Here is a 21,607-nt window from a genome sequence, read left to right as displayed (position 1 = left end):
AATCAATAAAGCATTCTGAATCTGAATCTGAAAAAAACCTGCCATTTTCCTGATACATGCGTTGCGTTATCAGTTGGAAGGATGCACAGAGAGCGATCGGATCGCTATGAAGCTGCTGTCACATGACTCAGCCACAATGAATCCTGGCAGCCTGCCCTTCAAGCCGTACAGAGATAGAAATGATAAAATGTTTTTTTTTTTACGCGCCTGATCATCTCCTCTTTAAATGATGTTTATTCATGAAGCTCTGATGCTCCTTGTCTTTTTATAATTAGGAGCATTCTTCCAAAACTTCACAACATTTGTTACCCTCCGTCTCAGCAGGGGAGACGAGCGCTGCGAGCGCTTTATTAAAAACCGCACGCTTTTGTTTTATGAGCAAAGCCTCCTTTTGGCCTCGTCAAACTTTTGTTTTTATTTTTCTGGCAGTTAAAAAAAAAAAAAAAAAATGAAAGTGACGCCTTTGTAATTATAGTGCGAGATTCTCGGATTATCGCACAAAGCCGGCTCTCTGGCTTGTCTGGATACCGCGCTCACCTTTGGATGTGAACGTCTCGTTGTTTTCGGCGCGGTAATCCTCCGACGTCTTCATTAACCTTCCTTCCTCTACTGCTCTGGCTATCCGTTTTAAGCTTTTTGGGATATATTGGTCGGCTTTGTTGTGATTTTAGTTCACTCATTACACATGAATCCCGTAAAGAAATGGATTTTTCCCATCCCCCCCCCCGCTCCTTTGACGAATGCGATTTAGTCAGGCGGTGCTTCTCACGATTCCCATTGCTATATATTACGGCTCTGACAAATAGAGACAGAGAGGATCTCCGCTGCAAGCAAGATGGGCCCTCGCGGGAATAATGCTTCAAATACGCGCTTCGCAAATCGGCGTGACCTAACTGCTTAAGGGGTCACTTGTACGGTTTAAACAGGCGCCGCAAGCATCTGAAAACTCCTTCTTATTCAAGGTGGACCTATGCTAACATTTAATGCATTCTCTCTTTTTTTTCAATTCAGCGAAGATTATTTATGTAAACATATTTATCACTCTGAAATTTAAAGGGGCTGTAAAGGTAATTTTTTTCTCTTAATATCTTCCTTTCCCTTAGTGCAGTCCTCCTTCACTTTCCTCATCCTTCCATTTTGCTTTTAAATGTCCTTATTTCTTCTGAGAAATCCTCACTTCCTGTTCTTCTGTCTGTAACTCCACACCGTAATGCGAGGCTTTCTCCCTGGTGTGGAGTGTCGTGCTCACCCCCTCCCTTGGACTACAGGAGAGTCAGGACGCTCTCTACGTTGCAGATAGAGAAAGGAGCTGTGTGGGCGTCCTGACTCTCCTGTAGTCCAAGAGAGGGGGCGAGCGGTGAGGAGAAGGTTGGGCTATCTGAGCTACACTAGTCATGTACTATTCTGTTAACATACACTTAGCCTATCTGGATCTGTGAATTCCTGAGGTTCTACTTGGGTGACCTATTCAAACAGAGTTGAGGCATCCAAGAAAAGCTGAAGGTTCAGTTCTAAGTTATGTCCTCTTGGGGCCAAAGTTCCCAGTTTATAGATCCACATGTTTTCTTTGTAGAGGAGAACTGTATTAAACTTCCCTCTGCAGGATGGAATATTTAGGGCATAAATACTCTTCACCTTTAGTCCAGGCATCTGGCCTTCCACCATGTAAAGCTGCAAAATGCTGTGTCAGTGGACTAATATGATCTCAGTTGATGATTAGTTTTACCAATATCATTTTTGGAACATGGACACTCCAACATGTATACCATGTATACTGTACCTCCAGAAAATTAGCCCCCCCCCCCAAGGGCCCATACATGTGGGATCCACTTAAATATGGACTCCATGTTAATGACAATAATATCTGGTTACCTTATCATTTTGATAGAAAAACTATTACCGTATTTATCGGGGTATTGCGCACTCCGGCGTATAGCGCGCACCCCTAAACTGGACCCGACATTCCTGTAAAAATAGATTTTAGTACTTACAGTTTTGGTGTCTTGCGCGGCGTCCATCGGCGGCCTCGTCTGCGGCTTCGGGTGTCCTCTTCGTCGGGTCCGGCGTCCTTCTGCGGCGTCCTCCTCGCTCGATCCCCGCTTTCCCGCGCAGAGTTTGAATACTGCGCCGGCATATACCGAGCGCAGTACACTCGTGTATAGTCGGGCAGGCTCGGCTACTCTCGCGCTCACGTCCTGTACGCCCAGGACGTGAGCGTGAGAGGAGCAGAGCCTGCCCGACTATACACGAGTGTACTGCGCTCGGTATATGCTGGCGCAGTATTCAAACTCGGCGCGGGAAATCGGGTATCGGCGTATACCGCGCACCCACGATTTTGCCCTGATTTTCAGGGCAAAAAAGTGCGCGTATACAGTACTTTCACCAGCTCTGTGATGTCATCATGGAGGAGTGGAAGAGGACTGCAGTGGCAACCTGTGAAGCTCTGGTGACCTCCATGCACAAGAGGGTTAAGGCAGTGCTGGAAAATAATGGTGGCCACACAAAATATTGTCACTTTGGTCCCAATTTGGACATTTTCACTTAGGGGTGTACTCACTTTTGTTGCCACTTTCTCTTGGGTCACACTTTTGCGCTGCAGGTTGCGTATTGGAGTGCATTAATTTTCAATGACGGCTCAATGCACCTTGTTCAACGCACATTATGGTGCACTGACTTAAAGGGGTTGTAAAGGAAAACATTTTTTTTCATAATAAGCATCCTTTACCTGCATACATTCCTCTTTTCACCTCCTCATTGTTCGTTTTTGCTCAGAAGTTGCTCTATTTCTTCTCTGTTCTGTTCACTTCCTGCTTGTCTGATTGTTACTCACCACCGTGATGGGAGGCTTTACTGCGGTGGTCAGTGATGTGCTCGCCCCCTCCTGGGAACTAAATCTGTGCGGCAGGACGCTCTCTACGTGTTAGAGACTTCAAGGAGGTGTGAATTACTGGGCGTGCCGCAATTCATACTGGGAAATGTAGTTCTTACATGAACGAACGATGCAAACCAGGAAGTGAATGAGAGAACAGAAACTAGAACGCCGGAGGTGATATAGATGAAGGAATTTAATAGGTATTTACTGTTTTTTTTTAACAGAATCATTACACTACTCTGTCTGTCTACCTTGCAGACATTGGGCTGGATTCAAGAAGCAATTGCGCCTGTGTAACCATAGTTACACAGCGCAATTGCTTACTTGCCCCGGCGTAACGAATGCTCCTGATTCAGGAACCTCGTTACGCCGACTGCAGCCTAAGATATGCGCGGCATAAGGCTCTTATGCCCGCATATCTTAGGCTGCATTCTTGCGATGGCCGCTAGGTGGCGTTCCCATTGTGCTCAGCGTATAGTATGCAAATTGCATACTAACGCCGATTCACAACGTTACGCGAGCCCTGCGTACGCAGTTTACGTCGTTTACGTACGGCCGTTTCCGCGTAAGGCTGCCCCTGCTATTAGCAGGGGCAGCCAATGTTGCGTATACCCGTCGTTCCCGCGCCGTGAAATTTCAAATTTACATAGTTTGCGTAAGTGATTTGTGAATGGCGCTGGACGCCATTCACGTTCACTTTGAAGCAAATGACGTCCTTGCGACGGAGCATGCGCTCTACGATCGGCGCGGGAACGCGCCTAATTTAAATGATTCCCGCCCCCTACGGGATCATTTAAATTTGCGCGCTTACGCCGGGCATTTTGCCGGCGCGCCCACGCAATTTACGGAGCTACTGCTCCGTGAATCAAGGGCAGCGCAGTAAATTTGCGGGGGCGCAGGGCAAAAACGTTGCCCTGCGCCTCCGTAAAAAAAGCGCAAATCTAACTGAATCCAACCCATTAATTTTAGGCAAAAAAAATTTCCTTTACAACTCCTTTAAAAAAAAAAAGATTACATGCACTTTTTTTTGGTACATTTTGGTGCGTTACGGAGGCCATTTTGAATTGGCTGCCCTAGCACAACGCACATTAATGAATGTCAGTGCGTGTGTGAATGCTGCCCAAAGTGGCCACTGCAGCCACCTGACCTCACAACCCAGTCTCATGATGATGGCAATATTATAAAACCTAGAAAACAGAATCGACAAGGCCAGGCGTCATTATTAAATGACATCGAGGAGCCTTTACTGCCACGGGGGACGCCGCCATGGGAGATTAAAATTTCTCGCTGTGACAGGAGAAGACGGAGGGAAGAAAAACATATTCTGTAGAGCGTTGCTGTGCCTCGGTTCTCGGCTCTGGGAATGTAGAGAGGCGATGGATGGATCTGGAGCGCGCCCAGAACAGCCATGTGACACTTCATCACAGGAAGAGAGACGTCAGCCATCTCTGGACAGATGCGTCGCTGGACCGTACAGCAAATGAATTCAGTGCTGATGTAAAGTCTATCTTAATATGGATTAGCCGCGTGTTGCTATGTATTTACGAAAGTACAAAATTACGAATCCATTAAACGAAAATTATTATCTAACAAAATTACGAATTTCGAATCAACAAAAATAAATTAGACAGAATTACGAATCATTCAGTATAAACGAAAATACGAACGGGTCCGAATAGGAAAACTTGCGTTTTACGAAATACGAACGGGTCCGAATAGGAAAACTTGAGTCTTACGAAATTACGAATCTTTATGAATCTACGTAACGAGACGAAGCGGAACAAAAAAATACGATTTTTTTTGTTGTGCAGACGAAACAGAACAAAAAAATACGAAATTTTTTGTTGTGCACATGTCTACTGTCCCCCTCCGTGCTGTCCTCCCCTTCATGCTGTCTTCCCACCTCCATGCTCTCTCCCCCCCCTCCGTGCTGTCTTCCCTCCCTCCGTGCTCTGTGCTGTCTTCCCCCCTCCATGCTCCGTGCTGTCTCCCCCCTCCGTGCTGTCTTCTCCCCCCTCCGTGCTGTCTTCCCCCCCTCCGTGCTGTCTTCTCCCCCTCTGTGCGCTCTCCCCCCCTCCGTGCTGTCTTCCCCCCTCCAAGCTGTCTCCCCCTCCTCGGTGCTGTCTTCTCCCCCCTCCATGCTCCGTGCTGTCTTCCCCCTCTGTGCTCCGTGCTGTCTCCCCCCCTCCATGCTCCGTGCTGTCTCCCCCCCCTCCGTGCTGTCTTCTTCCCCCTCCGTGCTCTCTCCCCCCCATCCGTGCTGTCTTCCCCCCTCCAAGCTGTCTCCCCCTCCTCGGTGCTGTCTTCTCCCCCCTTCATGCTGTCTTCTCCCCTCCGTGCTCCGTGCTGTCTCCCCCTCCTCGGTGCTGTCTTCTCCCCCCTCCATGCTCCATGCTGTCTCCCCCTCCTCGGTGCTGTCTTCTCCCCCCTCTGTGCTCTGGGCTGTCTTCCCCCCTCTGTGCTACGTGCTGTCTTCTCCCCCCTCCATGCTCCGTGCTGTCTTCTCCCCCTCTGTGCTGTCTTCCCCCCTCCGTGCTCCATGCTGTCTCCCCCCCCCTCCGTGCTGTCTTCTCCCCCCCTCCGTGCTCCGTGCTGTCTCCTCCCCCCCTCCGTGCTGCTCTCCCCCCTCCGTGCTGCTCTCCCCCCTCAATTTGTCAGGATGGAAAGCGGAGGTAGGAGCCGCTAAACCCGGCTCCTACCTTTTCCGAATGAACAGAGTCAGTGATCACTGACTCTGTCCATTCATATAACTGACACATTGTAACCTGTGTTTATGATGCTTCCATTTATGAATGGAGAGGAGCTTCTCTCCATTCATTTTAGCTGAGGCTGCAGAGAAAGGGACTGGGGAATCTATGTCCTTAGTCCCTTTCTCTGTCTTAAAGGGGAGATGTCAGGGGTCTGTTAAGACCCCTGATATCTCACCAAAGATCCCATTCCCCCCCCCCCTTTTTTTCTTTCCTCTCTTCTTCTTTTTGCCGTTTCCTATCTTCTCTTCTTCTTCTCTATTCCCGTGAGCCCACGGATGATTCACGATTGCTCACTAGTACAATGTTGCACTGAAATGTTTATCTCGTACCTTGCACTTAACCGGTTTATGTAGCTAAGGCTCAGTACGAACTATTCGCTACTTTGTGAAGAGGACACATAACTGGTCAGATAGAGCTTTGTAGAATGTCAAATATGTTACTGACCACTTCACTAGATGTTGCTTACGTGTATGGTCCTGCATGTATACGTGTATTAAAAACTTCTAAATAAAACTGTTATTGATATCTCACCAAAGACCCCCAACAGGCCTGATTAAAAAATAAATAAAATTTGCATTAAATTAATAAAAAAAAAATAATAATAAAATGTCTCCCCCCTAAAAAAAAAAAAAACTGTAAAAAAAATAAAAAATACTGCCACTGTCACATGACATTAAAAAAAAGTATCGGTAATCGGTATCGGCGAGTACTTGAAGAAAAGTATCTCAAAAAAGATCCATGGTCCTGCCATGATTGCTGGCAACCGTGGCTGCCGGGCACGCGCACCGGGTCCTGAGGGATGCGGCGGCCATGCGTGCGCCCCCTAGCCGCCCCGGGAAGCCCAGGACATCCACCCTTACAATGACTCGGTAAGGAAGGGGTTAAAGGAACCTATTTAGAAAATAAAAAACAAACCTTTACAACCCCTTTAACTACTAGCCGACCAGCCACCGTCATTATACGACAGCAGGTCGGCTCTCCTGGGCGAGAGCCAGTAGCTATATGTCCGCTTTTCGAGCGGCCACTAACGCGATTGCTCGTTACAGAGCGGGGACCGGGAGCTGTGTGTGTAAACACACAGCTCCCGGTCCTGTCAGCGGGGGAAATGCTGATCTTCTGTTCATACAATGTATGAACAGAGGATCAGTGTTTCCCCTAGTGAGGCCACCCCCCCCCACAGTTAGAACACACCCAGGGACATACTTAACCCCTTCCCCGCCCCCTAGTGTTAACCCCTTCACTGCCAGTGGCATTTTTATAGTAATCCAATGCATTTTTATAGCACTGATCGCTATAAAAATGCCAATGGTCCCAAAAATGTGTCAAAAGTGTCCGAAGTGTCCGCCATAATGTCGCAGTACCGATAAAAAATCGCTGATCACCGCCATTACTAGTAAAAAAAATATATTAATAAAAATGCCATAAAAATACCCCCTATTTTGTAAATGCTATAACTTTTGCGCAAACCAATCAATAAACGCTTATTGCGATTTTTTTTACGAAAAATATGTAGAAGAATACGTATCGGCCTAAACTGAGGAAAAAATTTTTTTTTTATATATATTTTTGGGGGATATTTATTACAGCAAAAAGTAAAAAATATTAATTTTTTTCAAAATTGTCGCTCTATTTTTGTTTATAGCGCAAAAAATAAAAACCGCAGAGGTGATCAAATACCACCAAAAGAAAGCTCTATTTGTGGGGAAAAAAGGACGCCAATTTTGTTTGAGAGCCACGTCGCACGACCGCGCAATTGTCAGTTAAAGCGGGCGCAGTCCCGAATCGCAAAAAGTGCTCTGGTCTTTGGGCAGCATTATGGTCCGGGGCTTAAGTGGTTAAGTGGTTAATAATTTGAATTGTCACAATGATGGGATTGTGTGAATGGAGATCTGCCCGGAGTAGAGGGTTTGGGTCTTGCTATGTTGATATGCAGAATATATTTCGGAGTCAGGTGGAGAAGCTGTCACTTAGTTTTTTAATTTTTCGGAATGTTTACAGTAACAGATTGCCGAGGAAACAAATCCATTTTTATTACGCCTTTTCTACATGTATCCAGAAGAAGCAGCTGGTTGTCTATTAGTGACAGCTCGGAGGAGCGTTGTTGTCTTATCTACACAAAATACAACAGAAAATGATTTGTGTATAATGGGAGAGGTAATTCCACACCAAGCACAACGTTCAGCCCCCCATAATATTTGCTATTGGCTGCATTTCATTCGTCATTTTGTTTGGTGCGCTCTTTGGCAGGAAGAGAATCTACCTTAAAGGGGTATAAACCCGAAAAGCAAACATTTATTGTATTGCAGCTTACCGATTCTTTCGATTTCATAGAATTTTTTTTTTTATTGTTATATATTTTTTGTCAAAAAGTAAAAAATATAGGCACAAAGATCTGCCCTGGCGCAGCGTATCAGAGATACGCTACGCCGCCGTAACTTATTTGTGTTATCTTTCGAATCCTTAAAGATTTTGCACCGTAAGTTACAGCGGCGCAGTCTATCTCTGGTGGCAGAATTCAAATCGGCGATTAGGGGGCGTGTTTCATTTAAAAACACGAATGAACTGCGCATGCGCCGTCCCTAAATTTCCCGCCGTGCATTGTGCTAAATGACGTCGCTAGGATGTCATTTTTTTTAAACATAGACGTGAATTACGTCCATCCCGATTCACGAACGACTTACGCGAAAAAAAAAATAAAAATTCAAATTAAACGCGGGAACGACGGCCATACTTAACATGGCAAGTCTAACTATACGCCGCAAAACACCAGCTTTAACTATACGCCAGAAAAAGCCGACTAGAGACGACGTAAAAGAATGCGACAGCCGCGCGTACGTTCGTGGATCGTCGGAAAAAGCTAATTTGCATACCCGACGCAAACTCCACCCAGCGGACGCTGAAGTATTGCATCTAAGATCCGAAGGCGTACGAAGCCGTATGACTGTCGGATCGAACCCAGATGCCGTCTGTAACGGAACCCCAAATGGGACAGGGGTTAAATCCGTTCACGATATTCCATTCCACCCAAGAAAGCTTATCGACACTCCACAATCAGGCAAACGAACACCACCCATAAGAATTCCCCCCAGAAACGAGACACACAGCTCGGCTTGAGGTTCAAAACAGGGAATGAATCTTTATTATCTGCACATGGTAATACATTCCTCTTCAAAATACATCCCTCCCCCCCTTGGGAAACAGGGTGGGTTAAATTGTCCAATGACAATGGTGATACCGGTCAGGTGTGTTCAAACTTCTCCTTCAGTAAACAGTCTTAGCAGGGGGGGTTGCTGGAGTGATTCCCCCCCCCCCTTTTCCTCGCAGCAAAACACTTAAACATCCCATAATAGGTATGCAGACTGTCTACCAAGCTCCAATCCACATAGCAGACTTAATTACCACAATAGACAATGGAATGCAATCACACCCCATCCCTTTCATCACAGCAAGCTGACTAGTATACATCAGCCAACACACAATATATATACAATATCTGACCGCATTAAATGTGACTAGCACAGACCATAGTGGGGTTCTCATTCACCCTGTGCCCCTAAAGTGACTCCCGTTACATGGCTCCCTCCTTGTGGAACACTCCGGCAGACCCGGCTTGATCCTTTTCGGGTCAACTTGGGGATGTCCGGAACTAGGAGGCCGGGATAACGTCTGTTTGCCGGGATAACCCCTCAGCATTGCCATTTGGCTTAACAGGTCGGTAGCTGATGGTGAAGGTGAATAATGGAGTTCAGCTCTGGAACAGTCACTTGCTTTGCTCTCTCAATGGCTCCCAAAACCTGTTGCTGATGCTCTTGGGACAGATACGGCACCACCTGGATGCAAATCCCATTTAATCTTTTGACAATTTCAGCCTGTTTGTGCATTTCAATGTTCAAGCCACGGGACATCTCATAATACATGACATAGTGTCGTTGCATCTCCGATTTCTCACTGGCCAACTTGTCACATTCCCATTTTAGACTGTGATATTGTCCCGGATCTACAGTACATGTCGGGGAAGGTAGTCTTACCCGTGTCTCAGCAGCAAGCGAGTTGGGGGGCCAAATCATTCCCCAGTAGTACATCTGCTGGCAAATCCTTCATCACCCCCACATTTACATGTCCTGAACCAACCCCCCAATCCAGGTGAACCCGGGCAACGGGTAGCCGGAAGACGGTGCCTCCCGCTACTCTTACGGCTACGGTGTCTCCGGTGTGCTGGCTCTCTGGGATGAGTTTCTTCTGTAGCAGGGTCATCGTGGCCCCAGAATCGCGTAGTCCATTGGCTACCTTTCCATTGACCCAGACAGTCTGCCTGTGTTGCTGCCTGTTGTCCTGGTTAGCTGCTTGTATCGGATCTGCCTCGTGCAGAACGCCCCAATGTTCTTCCTCCTCAACACAGTGGGCCGCAGGCATGGATGTGCGGGGGTTCCCCCTTTCTCGCTGTCTCCATGACTGTGACTGCCTGGGTGGATTCAATGGACAGTCTAGCTTTCTGTGTCCTAGCTGTTTACACCCAAAACACCTTATGGACTGTGAGTAGTCCTGGGAGTTGAACCTAGGCTTCTGAGGATAAGTGGCCGCTGGAGGTGGTGTTGTAGGACGGTCCGACTGGGGTTTGTAGGCAATAGCCGGCGGGGGTGCCGCTGATCGATAATCCACCCGAGCTGTGGTCTTGACCACAGAGTTATCCAGTTTGCGGGCGTCTGTGTATTCGTCCGCCAGGCGAGCTGCTTCAGACAAGGAGAAAGGGTTTCTGTCCCGGACCCATTCTCTGACTTCCCGGGACAGTTTGTCAAAGAAGTGCTCCAGCAGGAACACCTGCAGCACCTCTTCCCCGGATTCTGCTTGGCATCCATCGACCCAGTGGGATGCTGTGTGGTGTAGGCGGCATGCCCACTCGGTATATGAGTCTCCAGTCTGCTTGCTCGTCTCTCGGAACCGCCTCCGGTATGCCTCTGGTGTGACGGCATACCTGGCCAAAAGTGCTTCTTTTACCAGTCCATAATATCCTTGTCTGGGATGGCCCTAAACGCTTCACTGGCCCGGCCGGACAATTTCCCAGACAAAATGGTAACCCATTCCTCTGTGGGCACCCGGTGTAGGGCACATTGCCGTTCAAAATCAGCAAGATACCCATCAATCTCCCCTTCCGTTTCAATGAAGTTCTTAAAAGCAGCAAAATGTATCTTTCTCCTTTCAATTGGTGCTGCTGTGACTTCTGCTGCTGCAGAACCTCTTTGCCGTAGCCAATTTGCGTCCACAGCAGCTATAACTCGGTCTATGATCTCCGGTGGAGGGTTAGGACCATAGTGTGCCAGTCTTAGCTTAACAGCCCGATCAAAGCTTGCCTCCTCCGGGGTCCTGTCTGTTACGCTGGACCTTTCCGTTAAGTTGGGTCTTTCCGCTCCATCCATTTGGACAAGTTCTGTGATCACGTCCATCTTCTTATGGTTTCTGGCCGGTCTGCCACGGTTCTCCAGTAAGTCCTTGAGGGTAGAGAGCTTCAGCCGTTCCTACTGTGTCTCCATTGTCCTGTGTCCTCTTGTAGCCGTCCTTTAAGGCTGTGGGATCATCTCACTGCTTGCCAACAATTGTAACGGAACCCCAAATGGGACAGGGGTTAAATCCGTTCACGATATTCCATTCCACCCAAGAAAGCTTATCGACACTCCACAATTAGGCAAACGAACACGACCGATAAGAATTCCCCCCAGAAACGAGACACACAGCTCGGCTTGAGGTTCAAAACAGGGAATGAATCTTTATTATCTGCACATGGTAATACATTCCTCTTCAAAATACATCCCTCCCCCCCTTGGGAAACAGGGTGGGTTAAATTGTCCAATGACAATGGTGATACCGGTCAGGTGTGTTCAAACTTCTCCTTCAGTAAACAGTCTTAGCAGGGGGGGTTGCTGGAGTGATTCCCCCCCCCCCTTTCCTCGCAGCAAAACACTTGAACATCCCATAATAGGTATGCAGACTGTCTACCAAGCTCCAATCCACATAGCAGACTTAATTACCACAATAGACAATGGAATGCAATCACACCCCATCCCTTTCATCACAGCAAGCTGACTAGTATACATCAGCCAACACACAATATATATATACAATATCTGACCGCATTAAATGTGACTAGCACAGACCATAGTGGGGTTCTCATTCACCCTGTGCCCCTAAAGTGACTCCCGTTACACCGTCGTATCTTGTTTTGAGGATTCAAACTAAAGATACGACGCGGGTAATTTGAAAGTACGCCGGCGTATCAGTAGATACGCTGGCGTACTCGCTCTGTGGATCTGCCCCATAGTTTTTTTTCAAAATTGTCGCTCTTTTCTTGTTTATAGCGCAAAAAAATAAAAACCGCAGTGGTGATGAAATACCATCAAAATAAAGCTCTATTTGTGGGGAAAAAAGGACATCAATTTTGTTTGGGAGCCTCGTCGCACGGCCGCGCAATTTTCAGGTAACCACTGAAGACCCGGACCATTATGCAGGTTAAGGACCTTGCCCCTTTTTGTGATTCCGCACTGCGTCGCTTTAACTAACAATTGCGCGGTTGTGCAAAAGTGGTTCCCAAACAAAATTGGCGTCCTTTTTTTCCCACAAATAGAGTTTTCTTTTGGTGGTATTTGTTCACCTCTGCGGTTTTTATGTGCCGAAACGCAAGAAATGGCCTGGTCATTGGGCAGCCAAGTCCTCCGGGGCTGAAGTGGTTAATTCATCCAATAGGCCGACAAAGAATCTGCAGGAGGACGGCGGGTTCTGGGACTTTTGCATGACCCCCGTCAAATGAAGAGATGCCAATGAGACGCCATTTGCGGCTCTCTCTCCCCCCTTCGCTTCTCCAGCTTACTTAACCAAGTCGTAAGCAGAAAGTGGAAAGCCTTGTCATTATCGCGGCCGTCCCAGGTGATTTCTCAGACGGCCCGCGCGTCGCCGCCAATGTTACGGCCGCAAATAGAGATTGATGGCTTGCTTAAAGCCAGTTCATCTGCAGCGACAGGGTAAAGAGCCTGTGGTAAGGACTCGGTCTCGGGGCCCGCGTGACAGTAACCGATGCTGAAAAGTGGCCGGGGGCCTCGGAATGGTGATGAAAGATGTGGCGGGCGCAGGCGCGGCCGGCCGCGCGAGTTCATTACTGCGGGTATAAATCAGGCTGAGGGGAGGTGATGAGGACAGCGACGTCGTCAGCCTCCGGGGAGTAATAAGATAAAGACACTTCTCCTGTTAAACGCAGCGGCGGTCCAAATCGGCGAGATGGAGACAGGGCATCAATCCTGCTCACCAATGTACAATACCTGGTTACATCTATTTATTTATGGCCAGGGAGTCCCAGGAGAGTCTGCGAGTCGCAGAAAATAATCCTCCTATGCATTTTATCACACCTCTGAGAGGATCTGTCACCTACGCTTAGGGAGGACATATTTCCAATCATTGCTCTTATTCCAGAGGTAAGTCACTGACCCCCAAATACAATCTACCCTTCTTACCAGTGGCGGCTGGTGCTACAAATGTTTGGGGGGTGCAAACAAACTGACACATTCAGAACAATATTGAAAGAAAACACATTAATTTCAGCCTCACTGTGCCCATCAATTGCAGCCTCACAGTGCCCATAAATTTCAGCCTCACTGTGCCCATCAATTTCAGCCTCACTGTGCCCATCAATTTCAGCCTCACTGTGCCCATCAATTTCAGCCTCACTGTGCCCATCAATTTCAGCCTCACTGTGTCTATCAATTTCAGCCTCACTCTGCCCATCAATTTCAGCCTCACTGTGCCCATCAATTTCAGCCTCACTGTGTCTATCAATTTCAGCCTCACTCTGCCCATCAATTTCAGCCTCACTGTGCCCATCAATTTCAGCCTCACTGTGTCTATCAATTTCAGCCTCACTGTGCCCATCAATTTCAGCTTCACTGTGCCCATCAATTTCAGCCTCACTGTGCCCATCAAATGCAGAAACTGTGCCCATCAAATGCAGAAACTGTGCCCACCAAATGCAGAAAATTTATTTTATGCAAATATTATTTTATTCTATTCGAAATTCGAATTTCTTATAATGGTTATGTAATATTCTTTCAATTTTATTCTATACTTTTCTATTGTTCTTTTCTTTTCTATTTTGTTTTATTTTCTATTCTTTTCTATTCTATTCGAAATTCCAATTTTTTTTTATGCAAATTTTATTTTATTCTATTTGAAATTCAAATTTTCTTAAAACAGTTATGTTATATTCTTTCAATTTTATTCTATACTTGTTTTATTGTTTGTTCTATTCTTTTCTTTTTTGTTATTTTATTTTCTATTCCATTCGAAATTCAAGTTTATTCTATTCAAATGTATTTTATGCACATTTTATTTTATTCTATTCGAAATTCTAATTTCTTTTATTCTATACTTTTCTATTGTTTATTCTATTCTTTTGTATATGTTTCTATCTCATTTTGTATTTTTTCTTTTTAAAATTAAAATTTCAGGAGATGTTTATATTCTTTCTATTTTATTCTATTCTATTCTATTTCCTATTCCTTTTAATCTCTATTCTTTTTTTTTTTTTTTTTTTTTTTTTACTCTAATCTTTTATTTTCTATTCTGTCCTTTTTTTCTATTCTTTTATTTTGTCTGTTCTGTTTTACTCTATTATATTATATTCTTTTATTTTCTACTATATTCTTTCCTAATCTTTTATTTTCTATTCTATTTTATTCTCTTCAGAAATTAGAATTTTTGATTTAAAAACTATTCAAATTCTACTAGAAAATTATTCAAATTCGATTAAAAACCTATTCGAATTTGATTTGGAAACTATTTCAATTTAATTAGAAAACTATTTGAATTTGAATTTCTTCAAATTGACGTTTTTTTACGAACGGCGCATGCGCCGTCCGTGTACATATCCCAGTGTGCATTGCTCCAAAGTTCGCCGCAAGGACGTATTGGTTTCGACGTGAACGTAAATTACGTCCAGCCCCATTCACGGACGACTTACGCAAACGACATAAAATGTTCACATTTCGACGCGGGAACGACGGCCATACTTAACATTGACTAGGCCACCTAGGGGGCAGCTTTATCTTTACGCCGGCGTACCTCTTGCGGAAACAGCGTATCTTTACTGCGATGGGCGCACGTACGTTCGTGAATCGGCGTATCTAGTCATTTACATATTCTACGCCGAACTTAACGGAAGCGCCACCTAGCGGCCAGCGGAAAAATTGCACCCTAAGATACGACGGCGTAGGAGACTTACGCCGCTTGTATCTTAGCCTAATTTAAGCGTATCTGGTTTCCAGAATACGCTTAAATTTAGGACGGCGTAGATTCAGAGTTACGTCGGCGTATCTACTGATACGCCGGCGTAAAGCTACCTGAATCTGGCTAAAGATGTGTAATGAAAATGGAAAGGTTTTATTCTAAATTTTCATTAGCATGCTGATAGAGGGGAAGGCAACCTAATTTCATATAAAATTTCATCTTTAAAGAGAAGTTTAGTGGTCTGTGGCCCCCGAAGTTTAGTGGTCTGTGGCCCCCGAAGTTTAGTGGTCTGTGGCCCCCGAAGTTTAGTGGTCTGTGGCCCCCAAAGTTTAGTGGTCTGTGGCCCCCGAAGTTTAGTGGTCTGTGGCCCCCGAAGTTTAGTGGTCTGTGGCCCCCGAAGTTTAGTGGTCTGTGGCCCCCGAAGTTTAGTGGTCTGTGGCCCCCGACCTCGGCTCGGCTCCTCGGATGACCTCGCCCGTTGTCTGGGAGGTTACATTGCTTTCAGCTCTCAGGAAAAGATGGCGATCTCCCGCGCCGCGCCTTTCTTTTGTATCCGGGACTCGTTGAGTTTAGCTCTGAATAATATTTATGAACGACATTTGCGCTGAATGTTAATCTGCCCTATTAGTTGACTCGCGCGGCGGCCCGGGGAGGACGCTGAGAGGGGCTCGGAATATTAAGTGATGAAAGGTTACCGGGGACGTTTCATTTGGAACGTTGTTATCCCAGCTAATTGGATTCCTAATCACCTGCGGGTTACGATCTCTATGCAGGTGCTCAGAATGAAAATCATCGCCCAATTAGACATCGCCGCCGCCGCCACCGCTCGGAAAGGCGCCTGGATGCTCCGGGGACCCGCTCCGGCATTGCGGCCCACTCAGCCAAAACCTAGTACACCAAACAATGCAGCCATGTTTAAAGTGTACCTGTCAGTCCACAGCTGTTCTGTATGCTTGGCCAATGTTACGCTGCCTGACTGCTCAGTGGGGTATCAGAGGGATATTTGAGGAACAGTAAAGCACAACCACTGTACTATTCTGTCCCTTTTTTTCTATTCAGTTTTTTTCTATTCTTTTATTTTGTATTCAGTTCTGTTTTACTCTATTATATTATATTCTATTCTTTTATTTTCTATTCTTTTTCTATTGTATTCCTTTATTTTCTATTCTATATTATTCTCTTTGGAAATTCCAATTTGATTTGAAAACTTTTCTGATTTGATTCAAAAACGATTCAAAGTCGAATTTGGTATGAAATTTTGCACAACCACTGTACTTTACTACAAAGAAGGCTGCAATATTTTATTTATTTATTTATTGAGGTGGCACCATATTCTCCAATAGTGGCAGATGGTGCTAATCTTTTTTTTTTTGGGGGGGGGGGGGCAAACAAACCCCCAAGGTCCGCACTCACCCCTTCACTGTTCCCCCCCAAACTCGCCCCTCCACGGTCCACCTGCACTCACAGCTCTATGGAACAGTCCACCTGCAATCACCCCTCCATGGCTCGGTCCCACCACACTCACCCCTCCATGGTCCCTCCAACACTCACCCCTCCATGGTCCCTCCCACACTCACCCCTCCACCGCATGGTCCCCCCGCACTCACCCCTCCACGGCATGGTCCCCCCGCACTCACCCCTCCACGGCATGGCCCCCCCGCACTTACCCCCTCGTGGTCCCCCCGCACTCAGCCCTCCATGGTCCCTCCCACACTCACCCCTCCATGGTCCCTCCGCACTCACACCTCCACGGCATGGTCCCCCCGCACTCACACCTCCACGGCATGGTCCCCCCGCACTCACCCCTCCACGGCATGGTTCCCCCGCACTCACCCCCTCGTGGTCCCCCCGCACTCAGCCCTCCACGGTACGGTCCCCCCGCACTCAGCCCTCCACTGTACGGTCCCCCCGCACATAGCCCTCCACGGTTCCCCCGCACTCAGCCCTCCACGGTCCCCCCGCGCTCAGCCCTCCACGGTCCCCCCGCACATAGCCCTCCACGGTCCCCCCGCACTCAGCCCTCTGCGGTCCCCCCGCACATAGCCCTCCGCGGTCCCCCCGTACTCAGCCCTCCACGGTCCCCCCGCACTCAGCCCTCAATGGTCCCCCCGCACTCAATTCTCCACGGTCCCCCCGCACGCACTCCTCCGCGGTCCCCCCCCACTCAGCCCTCCACTGTACGGTCCCCCCGCACTCAGCCCTCCACTGTACGGTCCTCCCGCACATAGCCCTCCGCGGTCCCCCCGCACTCAGCCCTCCACGGTCCCCCCGCACTCAATTCTCTACGGTCCCCCCGCACGCACTCCTCCAACGGTCCCACCGCACTCAATCCTCCACGGTCCCCCCGCACGCACTCCTCCACGGTCCCCCCGCACTCAATCCTCCACGGCCCCCCCGCACTCAATCCTCCATGGTCCCCCCGCACTCAATCCTCCACGGCCCCCCCGCACTCAATCCTCCATGGTCCCCCCGCAAGCACCCCTCCACGGTCCCCCCGCACTCAACCCTCCACGGTCCCCCGTACGCACCCCTCCACGGTCCCCCTGCACTCTCCCCTCCACGGTCCCCCACATTCACCCCTCCAAGGTCTATAATCTCAGTAGGGGAGTGGATTTGTACTGGGAGGAGGGTGAATTTATGCTTTGGGGGTAAGCATATTTTTATAGGGATGAGGATCTTTGCCGACACATAACGCTCATACATCTGGGGGGGGGGGGGGTCAATTTGGCATGTTCGCCCTGGGCTCTAGGTCCTTGTCCTGGCACTGCCTATAACAGTCAACTGGAAAAGTGCTTTCATCTTCTAAACTTCACTAGAATGGAATCTGGTATCTGATTGGTTGCTGCAATCAATTTGTTTTGTCCTCTGGGCATCTGAATCGAATGCACACAGTAGAGCGGCAGAAAGCGAAGACATGCGTCATTCTCCTAGGAGTGTCTCAGGAATATGACACTGGTATTAAATAAATGATTAAGTAAAAGCGAAGACAGACAGAATGTGTCTGGGGCGGATAATGAGAGGAAGCGTAAAATCAATCGGGTTAATTCCTGGCTTGTCCGGAGAATGGGGAATTAATGGGAAGCCTGGTGACGGTAATGGGACTTATGTGTCACACTAAATGTCACATGACTGTCTAGGGGAGCGTGGAGATGTGTATTTGTCAGGCTGTCACGGAGTCTATTGATTTATAATACATGGGCATCATTAATAGCGTGATAATCTACTGGAAGCGCAGATCGATACCGAGCGCCTGCTTAAAATTCCACCCTGGCTGTGGAATGTCTGGATGGTACGCTGTAACACTATATTAACTACCTGAAAGTGCCACGTATGTAAAGTTTTTTCAAAAAAAAAAATTCTAAGTTGTAGAAAGGCTGACATTTTATACCTCTCCTGGTGAAAATGCTGCTCCTGTGCTCTCTCCAGTGCTACTGTTCACATGAACCAAGGTCATGCCACCCTTGCTCCAGGTGAAAATGCTGCTCCTGTGCTCTCTCCAGTGCTACTGTTCACATCAACCAAGGTCATGCCACCCTTACTAAGGAGAAGATGCAGAGTTTAGATAGCCGGGCAGCAGAAATCACATGACCAAATGCCCCGATTTAAGTAGACACAGTCACCTTGCCTCCATCCACAACCACCTTTTTCCCGATCATCACTCACCCCGAGCAAGCCCCAGGGAGGATTATGTCACCACTGAGTTGTTGAGCAGGGGGGAGGGGGGTTTCGCGGATCATAGTTGTTGAGCGGGAATACGCGGATCAGAGTTGTTGAGCGGGGGGGGGGGGGGTTGGTTCCGTGGATCGAAGTTGTTGAGCAGGGGGGGTTAATCGCCAATCGCGGGACCACAGGATTTACCGGTAATTGTGGGGGGTTGGGGTGCCGCGGAATCGCGGGAGTCTAGCTCTAATCGCGGGCACGCGGGATTTTCCACGAATCGCGGGACATTCCCCGCAAAATTCGGGACGGTTGGGAGGTATAGACACCAACTGACATTTTGGTGGTGGCTACGACAGTTAAGAGCAGCAGAGGAGCACTAGAGAGGCAAATAAAGTAAACCGGTAAGGTAAGTGTAGCACCCTGGGGTTTAGTCATGGAGCTCCTCACAAATTTACTTGCCAAGAGAAGTTATCTTGGTCGATTGATAGTAGGGTGACCACATTTCCAAACTGCCATTCAGGGACACACCCCCTCTCTCACCTTCCCCCAAAAAAGATGAGGGGGGGCGGGGGGAAATGTAGTCTCGGGGTTGATGGGGAATTTGGCGGTGGGTTATTTGTCAGGTGAATATGCCACTTACCACCAGATGCAGTGCCGCTTGCCACCCATAGCCTGCCACCAGATGCAGTGCTGCTGTCACTCCCTCTGCATGAGCCATGTGCATAGAAGGAAAGGAGTGGCGTCACTATCTGGAGAGTGAAGATCACACCAGTCCCTGCTGCTTGCCGCTGGGTGCCAGAGAAGGAGGAGGTGCCGAGGTGGGTGGGGACAGCAGTGCTGCACTAGGTGCAGGCCTCGCTTCCGGTCTCACTGTCTCAGAGTAAATTGTCACTGGTTGCAACTTGCAAGATGCCAGGCAGCACCGGCCCTAGCAACCAGTTCTGGAAATGTAGTTAGTAGGGGGTGGCTGTGTCCTCTATTTCATTCCGGGACATTGTATTGTCCCAGAATGAAGGTGCCCGGGACCCGGGACAGACATGTCAATTGCGGGACAGTCCCGGGCAATCCGGGACACGTGGGCACCCTAATTGATAGGGATCTATTGATTTCTCCCTAAGCTTGGCCTTGTTGCACTTTTCTCTTCTACCACTAGGTGGCCGGGTACTTGGTGGTACTAAATGCGAGAAGGGCAACCCAAGGTCATTTTATGGGTATGTGGGTGTCCCAGCCAATGGGCACAGGTTTTCTTTAATCCCTTGGCCAGCTGGGAGAGCCTATAAATTCGGGTGAGGTCAGGTGATCTGTGCTCTGTGCCACCCGGACTCCCGTCTTCCTGGCCTATGGATTGACATAACAACCAGGCAATAATTATTTGCAAAAAGGTACACTGTGTATTTTTTTCAGTGCTCCATTTTTTTTCTCCTTCAGGAGAATCTTGGGGGGCTGTATCGCTCTTCAAGAGAATCCTCAACCGCTCCTCAGCTTACAAGAGGCAGTAAAGCTATCCTGTCAAGTTTAAAAATAAAATGGAGCACCCTCTAGTGTGCTCGATGTAGTGTGCTCGATGTAGATAGGCGTTAGTGTAGGTAAAAATGTATTTTAGCTCAGGCCTGAGCTAGGAATCTGGATCAGGGTTTAATGAATTCGGGCTGGGTGACTCATCCTATCAGCTTCTCTGGTCCTTCCCTCTGTTTTCTGGGACATTGGAGAATGTTCTAGACAAAGTGGGTGGAAGTTAGGAGGAGTTGCATGGAATATTTCTGAGGACCTCAGCCAATCTCCAGTAAAGTGCTGGCAGGGGGCAGGCCATCTCATAAATAGGCATGATTAATGCCAGGAGGGGGCAGTCGGGTGGAAGATAGAGATGGAGTGCTGAGGAGGCTGTCAGTGGTCCTGGAGGGTGCTCCCCAGTCTGGGGCTTGGATGCTGGATACCAAGATATGTGGAGAAAGCCCTTCCTGGAGGCATGGGAGCAAGGAGAGCGGACGGCAGGAGCAGGTCAGCACATATGGGAGATCTTCTGAGAGTCAGTCGGGTGGACTGGTGAGAGTCAGTCTAGAAGACACATGAGTCACAGGGAACACAGAAGTCACTGGAGACATAGGAGCACACAGGGGTCATTGGAGACATAGGAGCACACTGGGGTCACTGGAGACACAGGAGTACATGGGGTCACTGGAGACAGAGGAGCCAGCAGGGGTCACGGAAGACACAGGACCACACAGGGGTCACTGGAGATACAGGGGTCATTGGAGACACAGGAGTACACAGGGGTCACGGGAGACACAGGGGTCACTGGAGACACAGGAGCACACATGGGTCACTGGAGACACAGGAGCACACAGGGGTCACTGGAGACACAGGAGCACACATGGGTCACTGGAGACACAAGAGCACACATGGGTCACTGGAGACACAAGAGCACACAGGGGTCACTGCAGACACAGGAGCACACATGGGTCACTGGAGAAACAGGAGCACACAGGGGTCACTGGAGAAACAGGAGCACACGGGGGTCACTAGAGACACAGGAGAACACGGGGGTCACTGGAGACACAGGAGCACACGGGGGTCACTGGAGACACAGGAGCACACGGGGGTCACTGGAGACACAGGAGCACACAGGAGTCACAGAAGACACAGAAGTACACAGAGGTCACTGGGGACACAGGAGCACACAGGGGTCACGGAAGACACAGGAGCACACAGGGGTCACGGAAGACACAGGAACACACAGGGGTCACGGAATACACAGAAGTACACAGAGGTCACTGGAGACACAGGAGCACACAGAGGTCACTGGAGACACAGGAGCACACAGGGGTCATGGAAGACACAGGAGCACACAGGGGTCACGGAAGACACAGAAGTACACAGAGGTCACTGGAGACACAGGAGCACACAGAGGTCACTGGAGACACAGGAGCACACAGAGGTCACTGGAGACACAGGAGCACACGGGGGTAACTGGAGACACAGGAGCACACGGGGGTCACTGGAGACACAGGAGCACACGGGGGTCACTGGAGACACAGGAGCACACAGGAGTCACTGAAGACAC

This window comes from Rana temporaria, chromosome 10, assembly GCF_905171775.1.
Source record: "Rana temporaria chromosome 10, aRanTem1.1, whole genome shotgun sequence".
NCBI classification, from domain to species: domain Eukaryota; kingdom Metazoa; phylum Chordata; class Amphibia; order Anura; family Ranidae; genus Rana; species Rana temporaria.
The sequence above is the reverse complement of the archived record's forward strand: the minus strand, read 5'-3'. Positions refer to the sequence as shown.